The following is a 14,819-nucleotide window of genomic DNA, read 5'->3' as shown; positions in this document are numbered from 1 at the left end:
ATATCAACAATTCTTAAACAGACATGTGTATTACATACATATATACATAAAGTTTAATAGTTATTAAAACACACTTATTAATTTATACTTTAGTTAAATGATAAATTTAAATATTAAGTAAAAAATAGTGATTCTACGACACCAATTTCACAAGATTTAAGTTTAATATTACATGTATTTTGGATTATTTTATTTGTCACGCATACCCATTTTAGGCACAATAAAAAAAAGTAAATAACCCAGCATGTTGAACCCGCATTAGAATAGTTTAGGTGGGTTGATTTGTCTATTTTTGTTGGGTTGAAATGGGTTTCAACAATGTCAAACCAACCAACCCACCGAATGCTCACCCCTAATTTTAATTATAAATAAAATAGAGCCCTACTCCCTTGTTTCTCCCATATATTTTTTCCATGTCACTAACACAAAACTAAAAATTAAAACCAAAATTATTATCAAACGGGTTGTAAGTAATTCGTAAACTAACGGGCTCGATTCTTTCATAAACCTCGTTTTTATGTTGTGTTCCTAGTTGAAAATTCATTCAACTAAGATTTCTCTACTTCTTCAGGTTACCATGTTTTCATACTTGATCATGAGTACTAAAACTACCACCTAATTAACAACAGAGGATGTCTCGGCCCTGGTTGGACTGCCGTGACGAAGTCACTAGCTGGTCTCCTTAAAAAAAAAAAAAAAAACAAAGGAACGAAAAGTGAAATTTTAGCAACAGAGAAGACACAATATACAAGAGGAGCAGTACAAAACAGGCCCAAGCTGCTCAGATGTATTCATTTTACAGTACAAAGCATTCCAAAAGATCATGCATCTCTGGCTCTTCAGGTTCATATATACATTGAGGATTAAACCAAAATACAACAAAATAAAACATCATGGTCCCGAATCCTGGTCATAATTCAGGCCATGATCGCTCTAACTCGATTCCCTCCTTTTCACTGACGCTGTTTCTTGCATAAAGGCATGGACGTGGAAGGGCCTAATTGCTCTAACTTGGTACCTGAACGCTTTTCATAAACCCGACCAAGTTCTCCGGAAGTGTCGAATGCAGCATTAAGAAACTGCTCATCCTCCACAAATAACTCCAAGTTTTCATTCATCAGCAGAAAATCCACTTCACCCTCGCTAAAATCAAACATAAATCCCATTTGGATAAGCTTGCTCAGTTTATCTGCTGCAGTAGGTTTTGCTGCTGCCAACAGTTCTTGCGCAAGTTCGATAGCAAAAGAAGTAACAAACTCTAGATCGTTTCTCCGTCCTCCGTAACCTGATTTATCAATGAGCAGCCGCTGTGAATCCTTCTCCCAAAGAACCAGCTTTTGTTTTTTCACTTCCACGGTTGTAGCTGCAGATGGCATTAGTCGATAGCAGACTTGAATTGGTTTCTCACTCTTGTACACTGACAGCATAATTACCGAATTTGCAGCCTCGTGTCTGTTATATAGTGACATATTTACCTCAGGACCAGCAAGAAAAGCCAGAATAATCTTGACTAAACCCCTCCCGATCAATCCATTTCTCGCATCAATCTTTTCCCAATGCTCTAACGACTCAACGCCGTTCACTTTGCACTTAACTGAATCAGAAATCTTTCTAACTCCAAGCGATTCATAGATTGCTTGTAGTCTTCCAGGGTAAATATAAGACAAGCTGTAACTCTTGGGAAACCAAACAAACAGAGGAACCTTATCACAGCCCGAGAAAATTTTCTTGAGTCGCAAGTCATCAGCAATGAATACTTCCTCTCTGCGGATAAGATGTATTTTCTCCAACCCGGACATTGTGGCAGGTACTTTGGTCAATTTTTGCTTGAGAGTATCTCGTAATTGTTGATTCCAGTTGGCTGCAACGTATTCCCAGAAAGAGCTACATTCTACAACAGTCACTTGGGAGTTACCCCTCAACGCCCACGTGCTCCATAGCTGTAAGTAATGGCTGAAGGATGGATTTAGTGCAACTCCATAGGCTGATGAAAAAAGGGGGAGGAGCTCTTTATTGTAAAACTTATCAAGAGAAAACAAACAGGAGCTGAAGAGATTTTTCGTGTCATGGAGCACACAATCCTGAGATTTAGCCCATAAACCTGTGCTCTTCGGATTAGGTATCCACAACTGAGAGTTGCATTTATCTATAACTTTTGGCCTCCAACGGAACTTGTTGAGGAAGCTATAAACCCTTGTAATTGCAGCTGTGTCAGTCAGTGACAAAACATTCTCAGAAAGAAGATCACAAACATCCAACAGATCAACCTTCACGCCAATAAACTCTAACTGATCCTTGTAAACAGAAATTTTAGTTCCATAAAAAGTTTTATCAATGATTGGCCCATCTGACCTGTTCAGAATACTTTCCCAGCTTCAATCAAACAGAATACAGTCTTCTGGAGTATTGTAACCGTTCATGGTCTTCAACCACTGGCTTTTCCCAACAGTCATGAGAAATTCACCCAGTTGACGGTCATCAAGAGAAAATAACATCAGATACTTGATGCATTCTAATAGTGACAGAATACCATCTGTGGTAAGTAGTTCAGCATCAATAGGACTGTGGAGACCTTTGGCAACTAATGGAGCTCCTCGTTCAAAATCCGAGATGACACCCAACATCTGGAGTTCGTCCTTGAACTTATATATGCCAATACCATAATAGACATCATCAATCAGAGGAAGGTCAATAAACGAAGAGATTGATCCCCATTTAGAGTTGAAAATAATTGATTCAGCAGGAGTCTTGTAACCATGCCGTGTTTTCAACCACTTCTCAGACAACAACCATTCCAGTTCAGAGCACTGTAACTGCATAGTTTGCCTCAGTTCTCTAATGCAACCTAGCAACGACATCACATTAGCAGCAGCCAAGCCAGAAGAAGATAGTAGGGAATTAAACTGATCAGCAAACATCTTAATCGTTCCAGGGGAATCAACAACCACTCCCATTGCATTCAATTCCTTATCGAAGTTCCAAATTGCATTCCCATAATACAATACATCAATCGCAGGGACCTGAAGGATACTGAACAAACAACCCCATCTAGGATCAGGAAGAACAGTTTCCAAAGGGCATTTAAAACCCACAGTTGTCTTTATCCAAGGTTGACATTGAATTTGCTTAATCAAGCCAGAAGCTTCAGATCCCAAGCATCTGATACATTTAAGAATGAACAAACCACAACCACCAGTCATGGTTGACAAATTTGAAGGTAAAGTCACTTTCTTTGCAACTAATATTTGCACCTCATCTACGCCATATGTAACTCCAAGTAACCTTAGTTCCGGTAAGAAAGAACCTAATCTGCTTCCATAGAATGCTTCATCAACTATAGGAAGATTTGTAAGTTTTAGACAGATTTCAGCTTCTATCTCAGATTGCAAGAGGATAGAACTCCCGGAAGAACTATAACCTCGATGAGTCTTTAGCCACTTCTTCCCCTTCATAACAGCCAACCACTCGTCATCAACCACACTCCTCCCTCTAGAGAAATTAATGAAAGTCAGTAAAGAATATGCGCACTCCTTGCTCATTCCAGGAGAAGCAAGAGATGCAAAGCAATTAGTAAGCAGCCTCCCCACATCATATGAACCAAGAGCTACACCAAGAAATTTCAATTCATCTTGATACAGATAAATCCGATTCATATAAAATCCCAGGTCTAAAATGAAGATATCATTCAAAACATAATTCATTATACCAAAAATATCTTTGCCTATTTCATCTGGAAGAATGGCCTGCCTTGGAGATTTATAACCTGAGTACGTCTTCATCCATTTTCCATTCTGAATGCTTTCAATGAATTTTGTAGGTAAAGATGAACCCTTTGTACGATGTAATCTGATCCAATCAAGCAGCAAAAAGGCCTGCTCACTTGACAGCTCATGAGATGCTACCTGTAACACGGCGTCTGGAGGACACAATTCTGGTAAGTCCACAGCTTTACTTATCTTGACAACAAAATCAAGAAGCTCTTTCTCAGTCGTAGATTCTCCAAGAAACATACTACTTTTAGCATAAACATCACCTATATCAACATACTTCTGTTCCACAAATGGATTTTTAGGACCAAACAACTTCACCCATTTGCTACCCGACGCAGGGACAAGAGTTTCAGTTCTTTCTCTACTAACATGGCCTGCTCCATCGATAATTGGGATCCATGAACCAAGATCAGATATGTTATAATCAGTAAGGAAGCATTTCTTGTGGGAATGATGTAGGAAAATGGCCAGTGGAAATGCCAGATTTTGTTCCTTCTCGAATACATGATTGCTAAGCAAGATAGCATAATCATATGCTGAACAAGATTTCACTCCTGCATGGTCGTGAAGCCAATTGCTGAGAGATGAAGTTCCAGTGAGGTTTGGCTTTTTCATTTTGATACAGTGATTTACGAGAGCTTTCTGAGTGCTACTGGGCAAGAAATACACATTATCAGGACATCCAAACTCCATATTGCACTTACTCAGCCATGTGTGAAGCTCCAGCTTCGTAGCATATCGAAGCTGGGGAGCCTCTACTGTACCTTTGGCAACAGTACATAATTCCATATTTCCTTCCCGGTTGATGTACTTAAGCAGAGGTATGGTCTTAATAGACTTTGAGAACTTCTTGTTGTCAGCAATAAAATCAAGTATGTCAATGTAGACCTCATCGGATAAAAGCACAAGATTGCAGGACTTGATATATTTTCCATACCAGCTACCACCAGCAGATTCCACACGTAGAAAGTCCAGAACTTCATTGTATTTGTCAAGGTCAAGTGATGAGTGCATGAGAAATGAAGACAACTCGCATAAAACAGCCCCTTGACTCCGAATTCGAACAACAATGTCCCTAAATTTTGGCAGGACACGAACTGTATTTTGAGGGCACTTGAATGAAAACCTCTCACTGGAAATCATTTCGCAAGGCACTATCAGTAAACATCGCAGCCTGGTTCTGATGGACTCTCTTAAGTTGTCAAATGCAGGAATAGGTGAAACTTGAGCAGGTAAAAACTGAAATGCCTGATCCACTTAAGTAAAGAGGGAAAGATCTTTCACATACGACTGAAAAGCATTCACAAACGCTGATGGTACGCATTCAAGAATTCCCAAGTTCCATAGGTTATCCAACATTATAGATTCTCGTGAGGAAGAAAGGATGAAGTCAGCTTGAATCACAAAGGGGAAATTTGTAACCATTGCTGTTGGCAGGAAAGCAAATATACCAACAGACGACGTTCCCCTTCTCAGCCTTTCTCCAAATGGGAAAGCAAGGGTAATAACCCATTCCTCCACATCCATCCTTACACTAACTCTATTTCCAGGTTTTACTGGAAACGACTCTCTCCACAAGTAATACTTACACAAATCCTCAGTTTCACACTCTGTTTCTTTAACAGAAAGCTGAACAACGCGAGAATTGGCTCTTTCATCACCCAAGTCCATATGTTCTGTCTCACTAAATATCGAAATTGTGGAGACATCATCAGCCTTTCCAGAATCAAACCCACGTACATATAATCGTTTTATCTTGGATAAGAACAGGAGAATCTCCGGGTGCAGATCAGACAGTTGAGCTCTCACTGCTTCAACCTTGTCAGGCTTTAGAGGAAGGACAAATATAGTTGTGGGCAAGATCTTGTTTGACCCGTACGCATTGCATATTCTTGACAAATCGAGTAACAAATTCAGGAACAACATACCCAATACCACAATATTGGTTTGATTCTTCCGTGAATCTGACACGATACCCGTTGCTAAATATCCATGGCTGTGAACTCACAAGAAACACGCTCTTAAATCCAATTCCTGCAAGAAAAAATTGGTATTGTAAGTTCAACTTGATAATTTATAGTTCAAGAGGTAACTGGATTCTTATACAGAATGCATGCAACTCAAAAAAGTAAAATGAGTTGAATATACTGGGAACACTACTATTATGCATTCAAAACAAGCGTGTATCCAAAGTAATAGTAGAGAAAAAAAATGAATTAAATAAAAACTTGCCAAAAGTAATCCCCTAGTGATGGGAATTTCACAGAGCCCAACTATTCAGCCGGAAACGAAGAAGGCATAAAATCCAAGGCCAAGTTAGCCTAAGAAATGCCAAAAAAGTTCCTAAAGCAGAACATACAAAAATAACTTGCTAAAAGGAAAACCAATACAGGATCTCAAAAAAAAAAAAAGGTGGTGCAGAGACATTTAATGGGATGAAATATAATTCCAACAGCAGATTTGATTGAAAGCAAAGTTAATCACAAAAAATATATTCAACATCAGGTTCATGGAAAAGCAAAAAACTGCAAAGCTCAAACCCTTGGTGCTAGTTTAATAACCATTTCGCCCTTCGTTTTCGCTTTTTTTGTGCTTAAGATATGGTGGTACGAAATGGTCATCAACCGAAAGCGCGCTTAACTACTTAATTCTTAGTTGCATTCTCCGTAAAACACATCCTAATGGGAAGGGAAGGCTATTAGGGATAGGAGTTCCAAGTTCAATAAGTTTATATATAACCTTTTAATTTACCTTTTTCTCCAATAAAGCCCTGCTGTCTCTTCCCCTTCTTTGTAGAACATCCAACACTGCAGATGGAGTCCATATTCTTCCTGGAAAATCCAACCTCATTATTAAAAACCAGTAGAGTAGCCGGAGCTCCACTCCCAGTTATGTCCTTCTTTGTCATCACAAATTCCAGCGTTGGTTCAACCCCTTCTTCGTATTCATTGTCTTCCGCGTTCTGCAAATCAAAAACCCACAATTAAAAAATTCCACCAAAAGAACAAACCCACAATTTGTTTTCAAGTTCCATTGATGCTAGTATCGAAAAATTGAAACCTTTTCACCTTTTTTCAGAGACAGAGCAAAAGACCCAGAAATTGTTTTGATTTTCGAATAAAAATCAACGAAGAAACAAACCCAGCAAACAAAATTTCACAAAAAAAAACCCACAAATTATTTCGAGTTTCATTGACATTGGTAAGGAAAAGATTGAAACTTTTTCACTAATTTTTTGAAAAACACAGCAAGAAATTGGATACCTGTATGAGCTCCATGAGAAAATGGATATCTTTCTGGTCAAGCTCGGCAGATAGGCTGGTGACCGCATCACACAATTGCTCTGGCTTAATGTCCAAGTTAAACTCACCTGGTGATTAGGATCATTGCCCCTTCATCCCTGACGCTGCTTCTTGCATGGCTCCATCGGCGTGAGAGGTTCTAATAGCTCTGACTTCTTACATGAACGCTTTAGATAAACACGACCAGTACCTCCTCCTGACGGGAGGAATGCAGCATCAAGAAACAGTGCATCTTCAACAAATAACTCTAAATTTTCTTCCATCAGCAAAAAGTCCACATCATTCTCATTGAAATCAAACATTAATCCCATTTGGATAATCCTGCTCAAGGTTTCTGCAGCAGTGTGTGTTGTCTGCGCTAACATCCCTTGCGCCAATTCATCAGCAAAACAAGTGACAAATTCTATATCAGTTTTTCCGCTTTCATAGGCTGATTTTTTAATGAGCAAGCGCTGCGAATTTTTCTCCCAAAGAACCAGCTTTAGTTTCTCTACTTCCACTACTGTACCTGCAGATTGCATTAGCCGATAGCAGACTTGAATCGGCTTGTCACCTTTGTACACTGACATTTCAAGTATAGATTTTGCAGCCTCGTGTCTCCTCTTCAAGGGCATGTTTACATGAGGACGAGCAAGAAAACCCAGAATAATCTTCATTAAACCCCTCCTTATTAACCTCTCGCTTGGATCAACCTTTTCCCAGTGCTCCAATGATAGTGTATGACTCACGTTGCACTCAACAGATTCAGAAAGCTTTCTAACTCCGAGTGACTCATAAAACTCATAAAGTCTTATCGGAGGAACCGATGGCAAGCAGTTGCTATGTGGAAACCACACAAACAGAGGAGCCTTATCAAAACTAGAGAATTTTTTCTTGAGTTGCAAGTCATCACCAATGAAAACTTCCCCTGTGCTGATCAGAAATATTTCCTCAGCCACGGACATTGTAGCAGGTAATTTGGTCAAGCTCCCCTTTAGAGTATCCTCCAATTCAGGATTCCAGTTATCGAAAACATATTCCCAAAAGAAGCTGCATTCTTCCATAGTCACTTGCCCATTACCCTCAATGCCCAGCTGTTCCACATCTTTGGTTGATGGATTTTCAGCCACTCCAAAGGCTGAAGAAAAAATGGGTAGGATCTCTTTGCTGTAAACGTTTTCAAGACAAAACAATCAGGAGCCAAACCGGTTGTTCCTATCATAAAGTACGCAATCCTGAGAATTAACCCATACACCTGTACCATTTGGATTAGGTATCCACACCTGCAAATTGCTCACTGCTTCCGGGTGCCAGTGGAACTTACTGAGAAAGCTATAAATTCTTGTAATTGAAGATGTATCTGTGAGTGAAAATAGAAGCCCCGAAATGAGAGAAGAAACACCTAAGGGATCCACATTCGCACCAATACCTCTTAACTGATCCTTGTATGCCAAAATATCAGTTCCGTAAAACTTTTCATCAATTGTAATTTTTGGTGCATCAGACCTCTTCAAAATACTCTCCCAAGCTGGATCAAACAGAATGCACTCTTCCGGCGTTTTGTAACCATCCCCAGTCTTCAAACACCTGCTTTTTGCAATGTTGTTGAGAAAGTCAGTCAGTAAAAGCTCATCAGGAGGCCTTGACATCAGAGACTTGATGCATTCTAGCAATGATACCATACCATCTGCACCAACTAGCTCAGCTTCGAAGGGGATACGGAGACCTTTAGCTACAAACAGAGCTCCCCCTTCAAAATCTGTGATGACACCTAACTTCTGAAGTTCATCCCTGAACTTATATATTCCGATGCCATAGTTTGTATCATCGATGATAGGAAGATCGACAAACCACGAGATTGACCCCCATTTTGAGCTGAAAATAATTGATTCGCTAGGACTTCTATAACCATGTCGTGTCTTCAACCACTGCTCAGACGACAACCAAGTCAGTTCAGGACATGGTAAAGGCATTGTTTGACTCAGTTCTCGAATGCAACCTAACAGTGCCATCACTTTCTCAGGAGCCAAGCCGCTAGAAGAATGCAAGAGAGAATTAAACTGAGTAGCTACCAAGTCAGTTGCTCTTGCAGTATCAACTCCCACTCCCATTGCGTTCAATTCATCAACAAAATGCTTAATTTCATTCCTGTAATACAATTCATCTATCACAGGAACCTCAAGAGTACTCAACAAAGAACCCCATATAGCGTCAGGGAGAAGAACAGTCTCTGCAGGGCATCTAAAACCAAAATTTGTTTTAATCCAAGGCTGATGTATAATTCTCTTAATCAATCCATCAGCTTCAGAGCCCAAAGATCTGATACATTTAAGAATCAAGAAAAAGCAATCACTCGTCCTGGAAGATGGATCTGCAGGTAAAGTCAGATTCTCTGCAATCAGTATTAGCACCTTTTTCATACCATGTATTACCCCAAGTAGCCTTAATTCAGATAACAAACAGCTTAATTTTGTCCCATAAAAAGCATCGTCAACAATAGGAAGATCTGTAACTTTCAAGCATGATTGAGTGTCTATCTCAGAAGGCAAGATGATAGATACCTCGGGAGCATTATAGCCCTTATGAGTCTTCAGCCACTTCTTCTCCTTCATAACAGCCAACCAATTCATATCAAGCATACCCCTCGCCTTAGAGAAGGTAATGAAAGTCAGCAAAGAAAATGTATACTCTTTGCTCATTCCAGGAGAAGCAAGAGATATAAAGCGATTGGTAACCAATCTCCGCACATCTACTGATCTAATCCCCACACCAAGGAATTCCAATTCATCTTGATAAAGCATGATTTGATGACTGTAAAATTCCAGGTCCAAAATCGAGATATCCTCCAGAATATGCTTCATCATATCAAAAATACCTTCCCCTGTTTCGTTTGTAAGAATGGCCTGTCTTGGAGTGCAATAACCCAAGTATGTCTTCATCCATTTTCCATTTCGAATGCTTTCAAGGAATCTTGTAGGTAAAGAACCCTTGGTTCGAAGTAATCTGATCCAGTCGAGCAACAGAAAGGCTTTCTCACTTGATAGTTCATGAGATGCTATCTGTAACACCACATCTGGAGGACATAACTCAGGAATGTCCACAGCTTTACTGAACTTAACAACAAAGTGAAGAAGCTCATCCCGAGGCACAAATTCTCCAAGAAGCATACTACTTTTAGCATAAACATCTCCTATATCAATGTAATATTGTCCCACGAATGGATTTAGAGGTCCCAACAACTTCACCCATTTGCTCCTTGATGCCGAGACCAGAGTTGCAGTTCTTTGCATTCTGACTTGGTTAGTCCCATCAATAAGTGGGATCACCGTGAGAAGGGAATACAATTGAGAATCATCAATGATGTTTTTCATGTGGGCATGATAAAGGAAATGGACCAAGGCAACTGGAAGAAGTGGTTCCTTATTTGATACATAAGGATAAAGCCAGGAAACAAATTCTGTTGCCGAACAAGGACTTAAACCTGCATTACTGGAAAGCCATTCGAGGAGAAATGAACTTCTTTTGTGAGTTAAAAGTGCTTCCCAAGTGCTATTGGGCAAGAAATAAAAATTACCGAGACATCCAAACTCCATATAGCACTTACTCAGCCATGTGTGAATCTCCAGCTCCACACTATATACAATCTTGGGCGTTGTATTAGGAATTGTACGCAATTCCATATTCCCTTCACGATTGATGTATTTAAGAAGAGGCATGGTACTTAATGATTGTATGGACGATGAATCCTTATAAGTATTAGTAATAAAACCAAGCAGTTGAATGTAGACATCATCAGATACTTGCGACACAATATTGCAGGATTTAATGCATTGTGCATACCAATTATAAGAAGCATATACCACACCTAGATAGTCCATAACTCCGCTGGTTTCTTGAAAGTTCAGAGATGAATGTGAGACCTTCATCAAAGAAGATAAACCACTTAAAACAACCCCTTCGCTTCTAATTTGAACTAAGAGGTCTCTGAATGTATGTAGGATTCTAACTGCTTCTTTAGGCTGGAAAAACAACCTCTCACCAGAAAATATTTCACAGGGTACTATCTGGAGACCTTGCAATCTAGTTTTGATGGACTCTGTTAATTTATTAAACACCGGAATTGGTGATGCTTGAGTTGGTATGAACTGAAATGCCTGGCCCACTGAAGGAAACAGGGAGAGCTCTTTCACACAAGACTCAAAAGCATTAACAAACGCCGATGGAACACATTCAAGAATTCCCAGATTCCATACATTATCCAAAAGTATTGATTCTCTTGAAGAAGCAAGGATGAAGTCAGCTTGAATTACAAAGGGAAAGCTTGTGACCATGGCTGTAGGCAGGAAAGCAAATACACCGACAAAAGAAGTACCTCTTCTCAGTCTGTTTCCAAATGGGAAAGCAAGAGTGATCACCCATTCCTCGACATTCATCCTAGTATTAACTCTATTAGCAGGTTTTACTGGAAATGCCTGTCTCCATAAGTAATACTTGCACTTCTCCTCACTGGCACCCATTTTTTCTTTAACCGAAAGTTCAACAACACGTGCATTGGCAGTTTTATCACGGACATTCGTAAGATCAGTCCCGGTGCATATAGAAATTGTGGAGACACCATTGGCTGCTTTGGGATCACACCCACGTACATATACCCGGTTTACCTTGGATAAGAAAAGAAGAAGCTCAGGATGCAAACCCAATAGTTGTGCCCTCACTGTTTCAACCTTCTCAGGCTTTAAAGGAAGGACAATTGTAGTTGCCGGCACGACCTTGGTGGCACCATATACATCAAGTATGCTCGAAAGAGTAGGCTCCCCACTAACCCATTCAGGAACAATGTATCCAATACTGCAATCTTTGTTCGGTTCTTCCCTGAGTTTGATTCAATATCCATTGCTGAATATGTGAGGTTGTGAACTTACAAGAAACACACTTTTAAACCCAATTCCTGCAGCAAGCAACCACGGCATTACAACTCTAATATGATAATCAACAGTTCACAAAGGTATCGAAGACTAAGCTCTTATAAAAACATGAATGAAATTCATAAATTATTTTCTAACGTAGAAAGTATCTGCAGAAAATCCATCCTCCCTAAGAATTTGGGAAGTGATTTTCGCATTCCCCTTTTCTCCCCCTGCACTCCTCCCTCAATCAAACGAGAATCAAGGACGGAAACAAGGGAGGAGCGTAGAAAGAGAACACAAGAAGTGCGAAAATCACTACACTACCCTATAATCTCATCATCAAGAATCTCCACATTTAGTTTGCTCATAAATTTACCTTTTTCTCCAATAAACCCGAGATGTCTTTTCCCCTTCTTAGTAGAACGGCCTACACTGCATATGGAATCAATGTTGCTCCGGGAAAATCCGACCTCATTGTTAAAAACAAGCAGAGTAGCCGGAGCTCCACTGCCAGTTATGTCCTTCTTTGTCAGGACAAATTCCAGCGTCGGTTCAACCCCTTTTTTGTATTGATTATCTTCCGCATTCTGAAAATCGAAAACCCACAAATAAAAATCCACCAAAAGACAAACCCACAAATTAAAATCGACAAAATAAGAAACCCACAAGTTGTTGTCAAGTTTCATCGATGCTAGTATCGTAAAGATCGAAACTTTTTCACTTTTTTTTTCTGAGAAACTAAGCAATATACCTGTATGAGCTCCATTAGAAAGTGGATGTCTTTCTGGTAGAGCTCAGCAGAGAGGCTAGTGACGGCGTGGTGGAGGTCGAGAGTTAAGGGGTTTATCCTTGTTTTTCCGATGGAGAACTTTTTGGTTCTAATTTCTTCTATGTGAAGTTTGGCAGAGTGCAAGGCTTTTTCTGCAGCGGAGGGTTTCATGGCTTCTCTGCAATGGCGCGCTCAACACTGCAGGGAGGAGAGAGAGAAAACGCCTGAAAAAAAAAGTTGAGAAAAAGGAAAAGGCTTTTAGCAATTTACAAAGCGGAAGAGAGTTGTGTGATGAGAAAAGGAGGTACCTTTATGAGAGAAAGTGGCGGCAAATTTTGAGAGAAGGAAGAAGACGATGTATGTAAAACTTCAAGAATCACAGTTTTATTTGGACTCTCGCGGTAAAAATTCGAAACGAAACGGCGTCTTGATCCTTGTAAAAATCACAGGTTTTTTCCTAGAGTTAAAGGCCTATCACACCGTGGAGGTCAGACCCAAAAGTCTCTTTCTCCTTCAACAGCCTCCTGGAATGCTCAGCCCTGAACTGCTGGGTCTCCTGCAACATACAATTCAAGCTAATTACACAATCAAACATGCATTTCGTATTCCAGAAAGAAAAAAAAAGGCATGAACTTTTAAACATACTTGCAGATTCTGCGAATTGGGTAATTGGGTCAGGATAAAGTATACTTGTGGGGCGTCGCCGCCGTGGGTCTTGGCGGCGTTTCGGAATATGGGTTTTAATGGCGGACGAAGAATATGAATAACGGCCGATTATGGGGTTTTGGAGGGAGGAGCGAGTGCTGGGCTGGGCTCCAGATTTGGGTTTGCTCACCTCGTTAACCCAACAGTTTTTTTTTATTATTTGGGATTTTTTTAATTTAAATGTTAAATAAATAAAGTTAACAGAGTTAGTTTTAAGTTACGTTAAATGACATATGTCAACATATCAGCAAGGAAACACAAACGAGACACACTTTTGGGGACAACAAATCTGGAGCCCCCTTGTGTGCTATGCAAGCAAGTTTATAAGAAATAGTTGGAGAAAATTGTAGCAACAGTCCTTCAATTTTAACTTAATTGGAGCAATGGTCTCCTAACTAAAATTTCATGATCATTGATCCCTTAACTCATCAAAACATGTAGTTATAGTCCTTTTCTCCAACTCCTTTAAAACTTCCTTCAAAATAAGTCACATGCTATGCACGAGGTTGAGTCAAAGGGTAAATATGAAAAACCAAATGAATTTTTTTTAAGCAGTGGTCACTCAACTTTAACCTAATTAGAGAAATACTCCCTCAACTTTAACCCAATTGTAGCAACGATCCTTCAAACATGACTCATTTTGACGGAATTCTGACGGAATTGACGAAAAAAACCATAGATGCACGTGTTGATGAATTAAAAGACCAATGGTCATGGATTTTTAGTTTATGGATCATTACTCCAATTAGATTAAAGTTGATGGACCATTTCTACAATTTCCTCAAAGAGTTATGCAAGAGATAATATCTTTTTAGAGTATATTTCATATGATGACATTTGATGATTGAATTCATCTTTTTCACAAAAATATGGTTTACCTAGCATTTCACTTTTAAGAGTGACTCGTCTCAATCCATGCCACTTATTATAATACATGTGAACGATACCGTTAATATGATATGAACATGGAGATGATGACCTAAATATAATATGACTAACACACAATTTGGTTAAACGTTTCTTTGAGAGTCCAGACACTTTGTGTTTTTAAGTTTTTGAATGTGATTGATAACAACACCATCACGTGAGGCTAATAATTGACTTGTTACAATATGAGTGAACAACAAGGTTGAGATGACAGATTTAGATAATGACTTATATACATTCTTTGAGACAGTATTCTGGCATTATGAACCAACAACACTACTCATGTGTTTTAAGTTTCTCGCATTGTGTCGAGTGATTGGTTTGAGATAAGTTCCAATCAAATCCCTCAACCTAGACCTCATAGTATTAATTTATAAATTTGCGAGTTATAATATATAAAGGGAATTGTTATTGGCACACCAAAAATCTCATTTTACACTCTAAATGTTCTATAATTAGT

At 39.3% G+C, this 14,819-nt stretch overlaps 2 pseudogenes; both read right to left on the bottom strand.

Annotated features, from left to right (window-relative positions):
* Positions 1-760: 760 nt before the first annotated feature.
* LOC126631145 (uncharacterized) lies at positions 761-5,587 on the bottom strand (annotated as a pseudogene).
* A 1,027-nt stretch (positions 5,588-6,614) lies between these two features.
* On the bottom strand, positions 6,615-13,294 carry LOC126631144 (uncharacterized; annotated as a pseudogene).
* Between the last annotated feature and the right edge of the window lie 1,525 nt (positions 13,295-14,819).

This window comes from Malus sylvestris, chromosome 8 (genome assembly GCF_916048215.2).
Source record: "Malus sylvestris chromosome 8, drMalSylv7.2, whole genome shotgun sequence".
NCBI classification, from domain to species: Eukaryota; Viridiplantae; Streptophyta; class Magnoliopsida; order Rosales; family Rosaceae; genus Malus; species Malus sylvestris.
The sequence above is the reverse complement of the archived record's forward strand: the minus strand, read 5'-3'. Positions and strand labels throughout refer to the sequence as shown.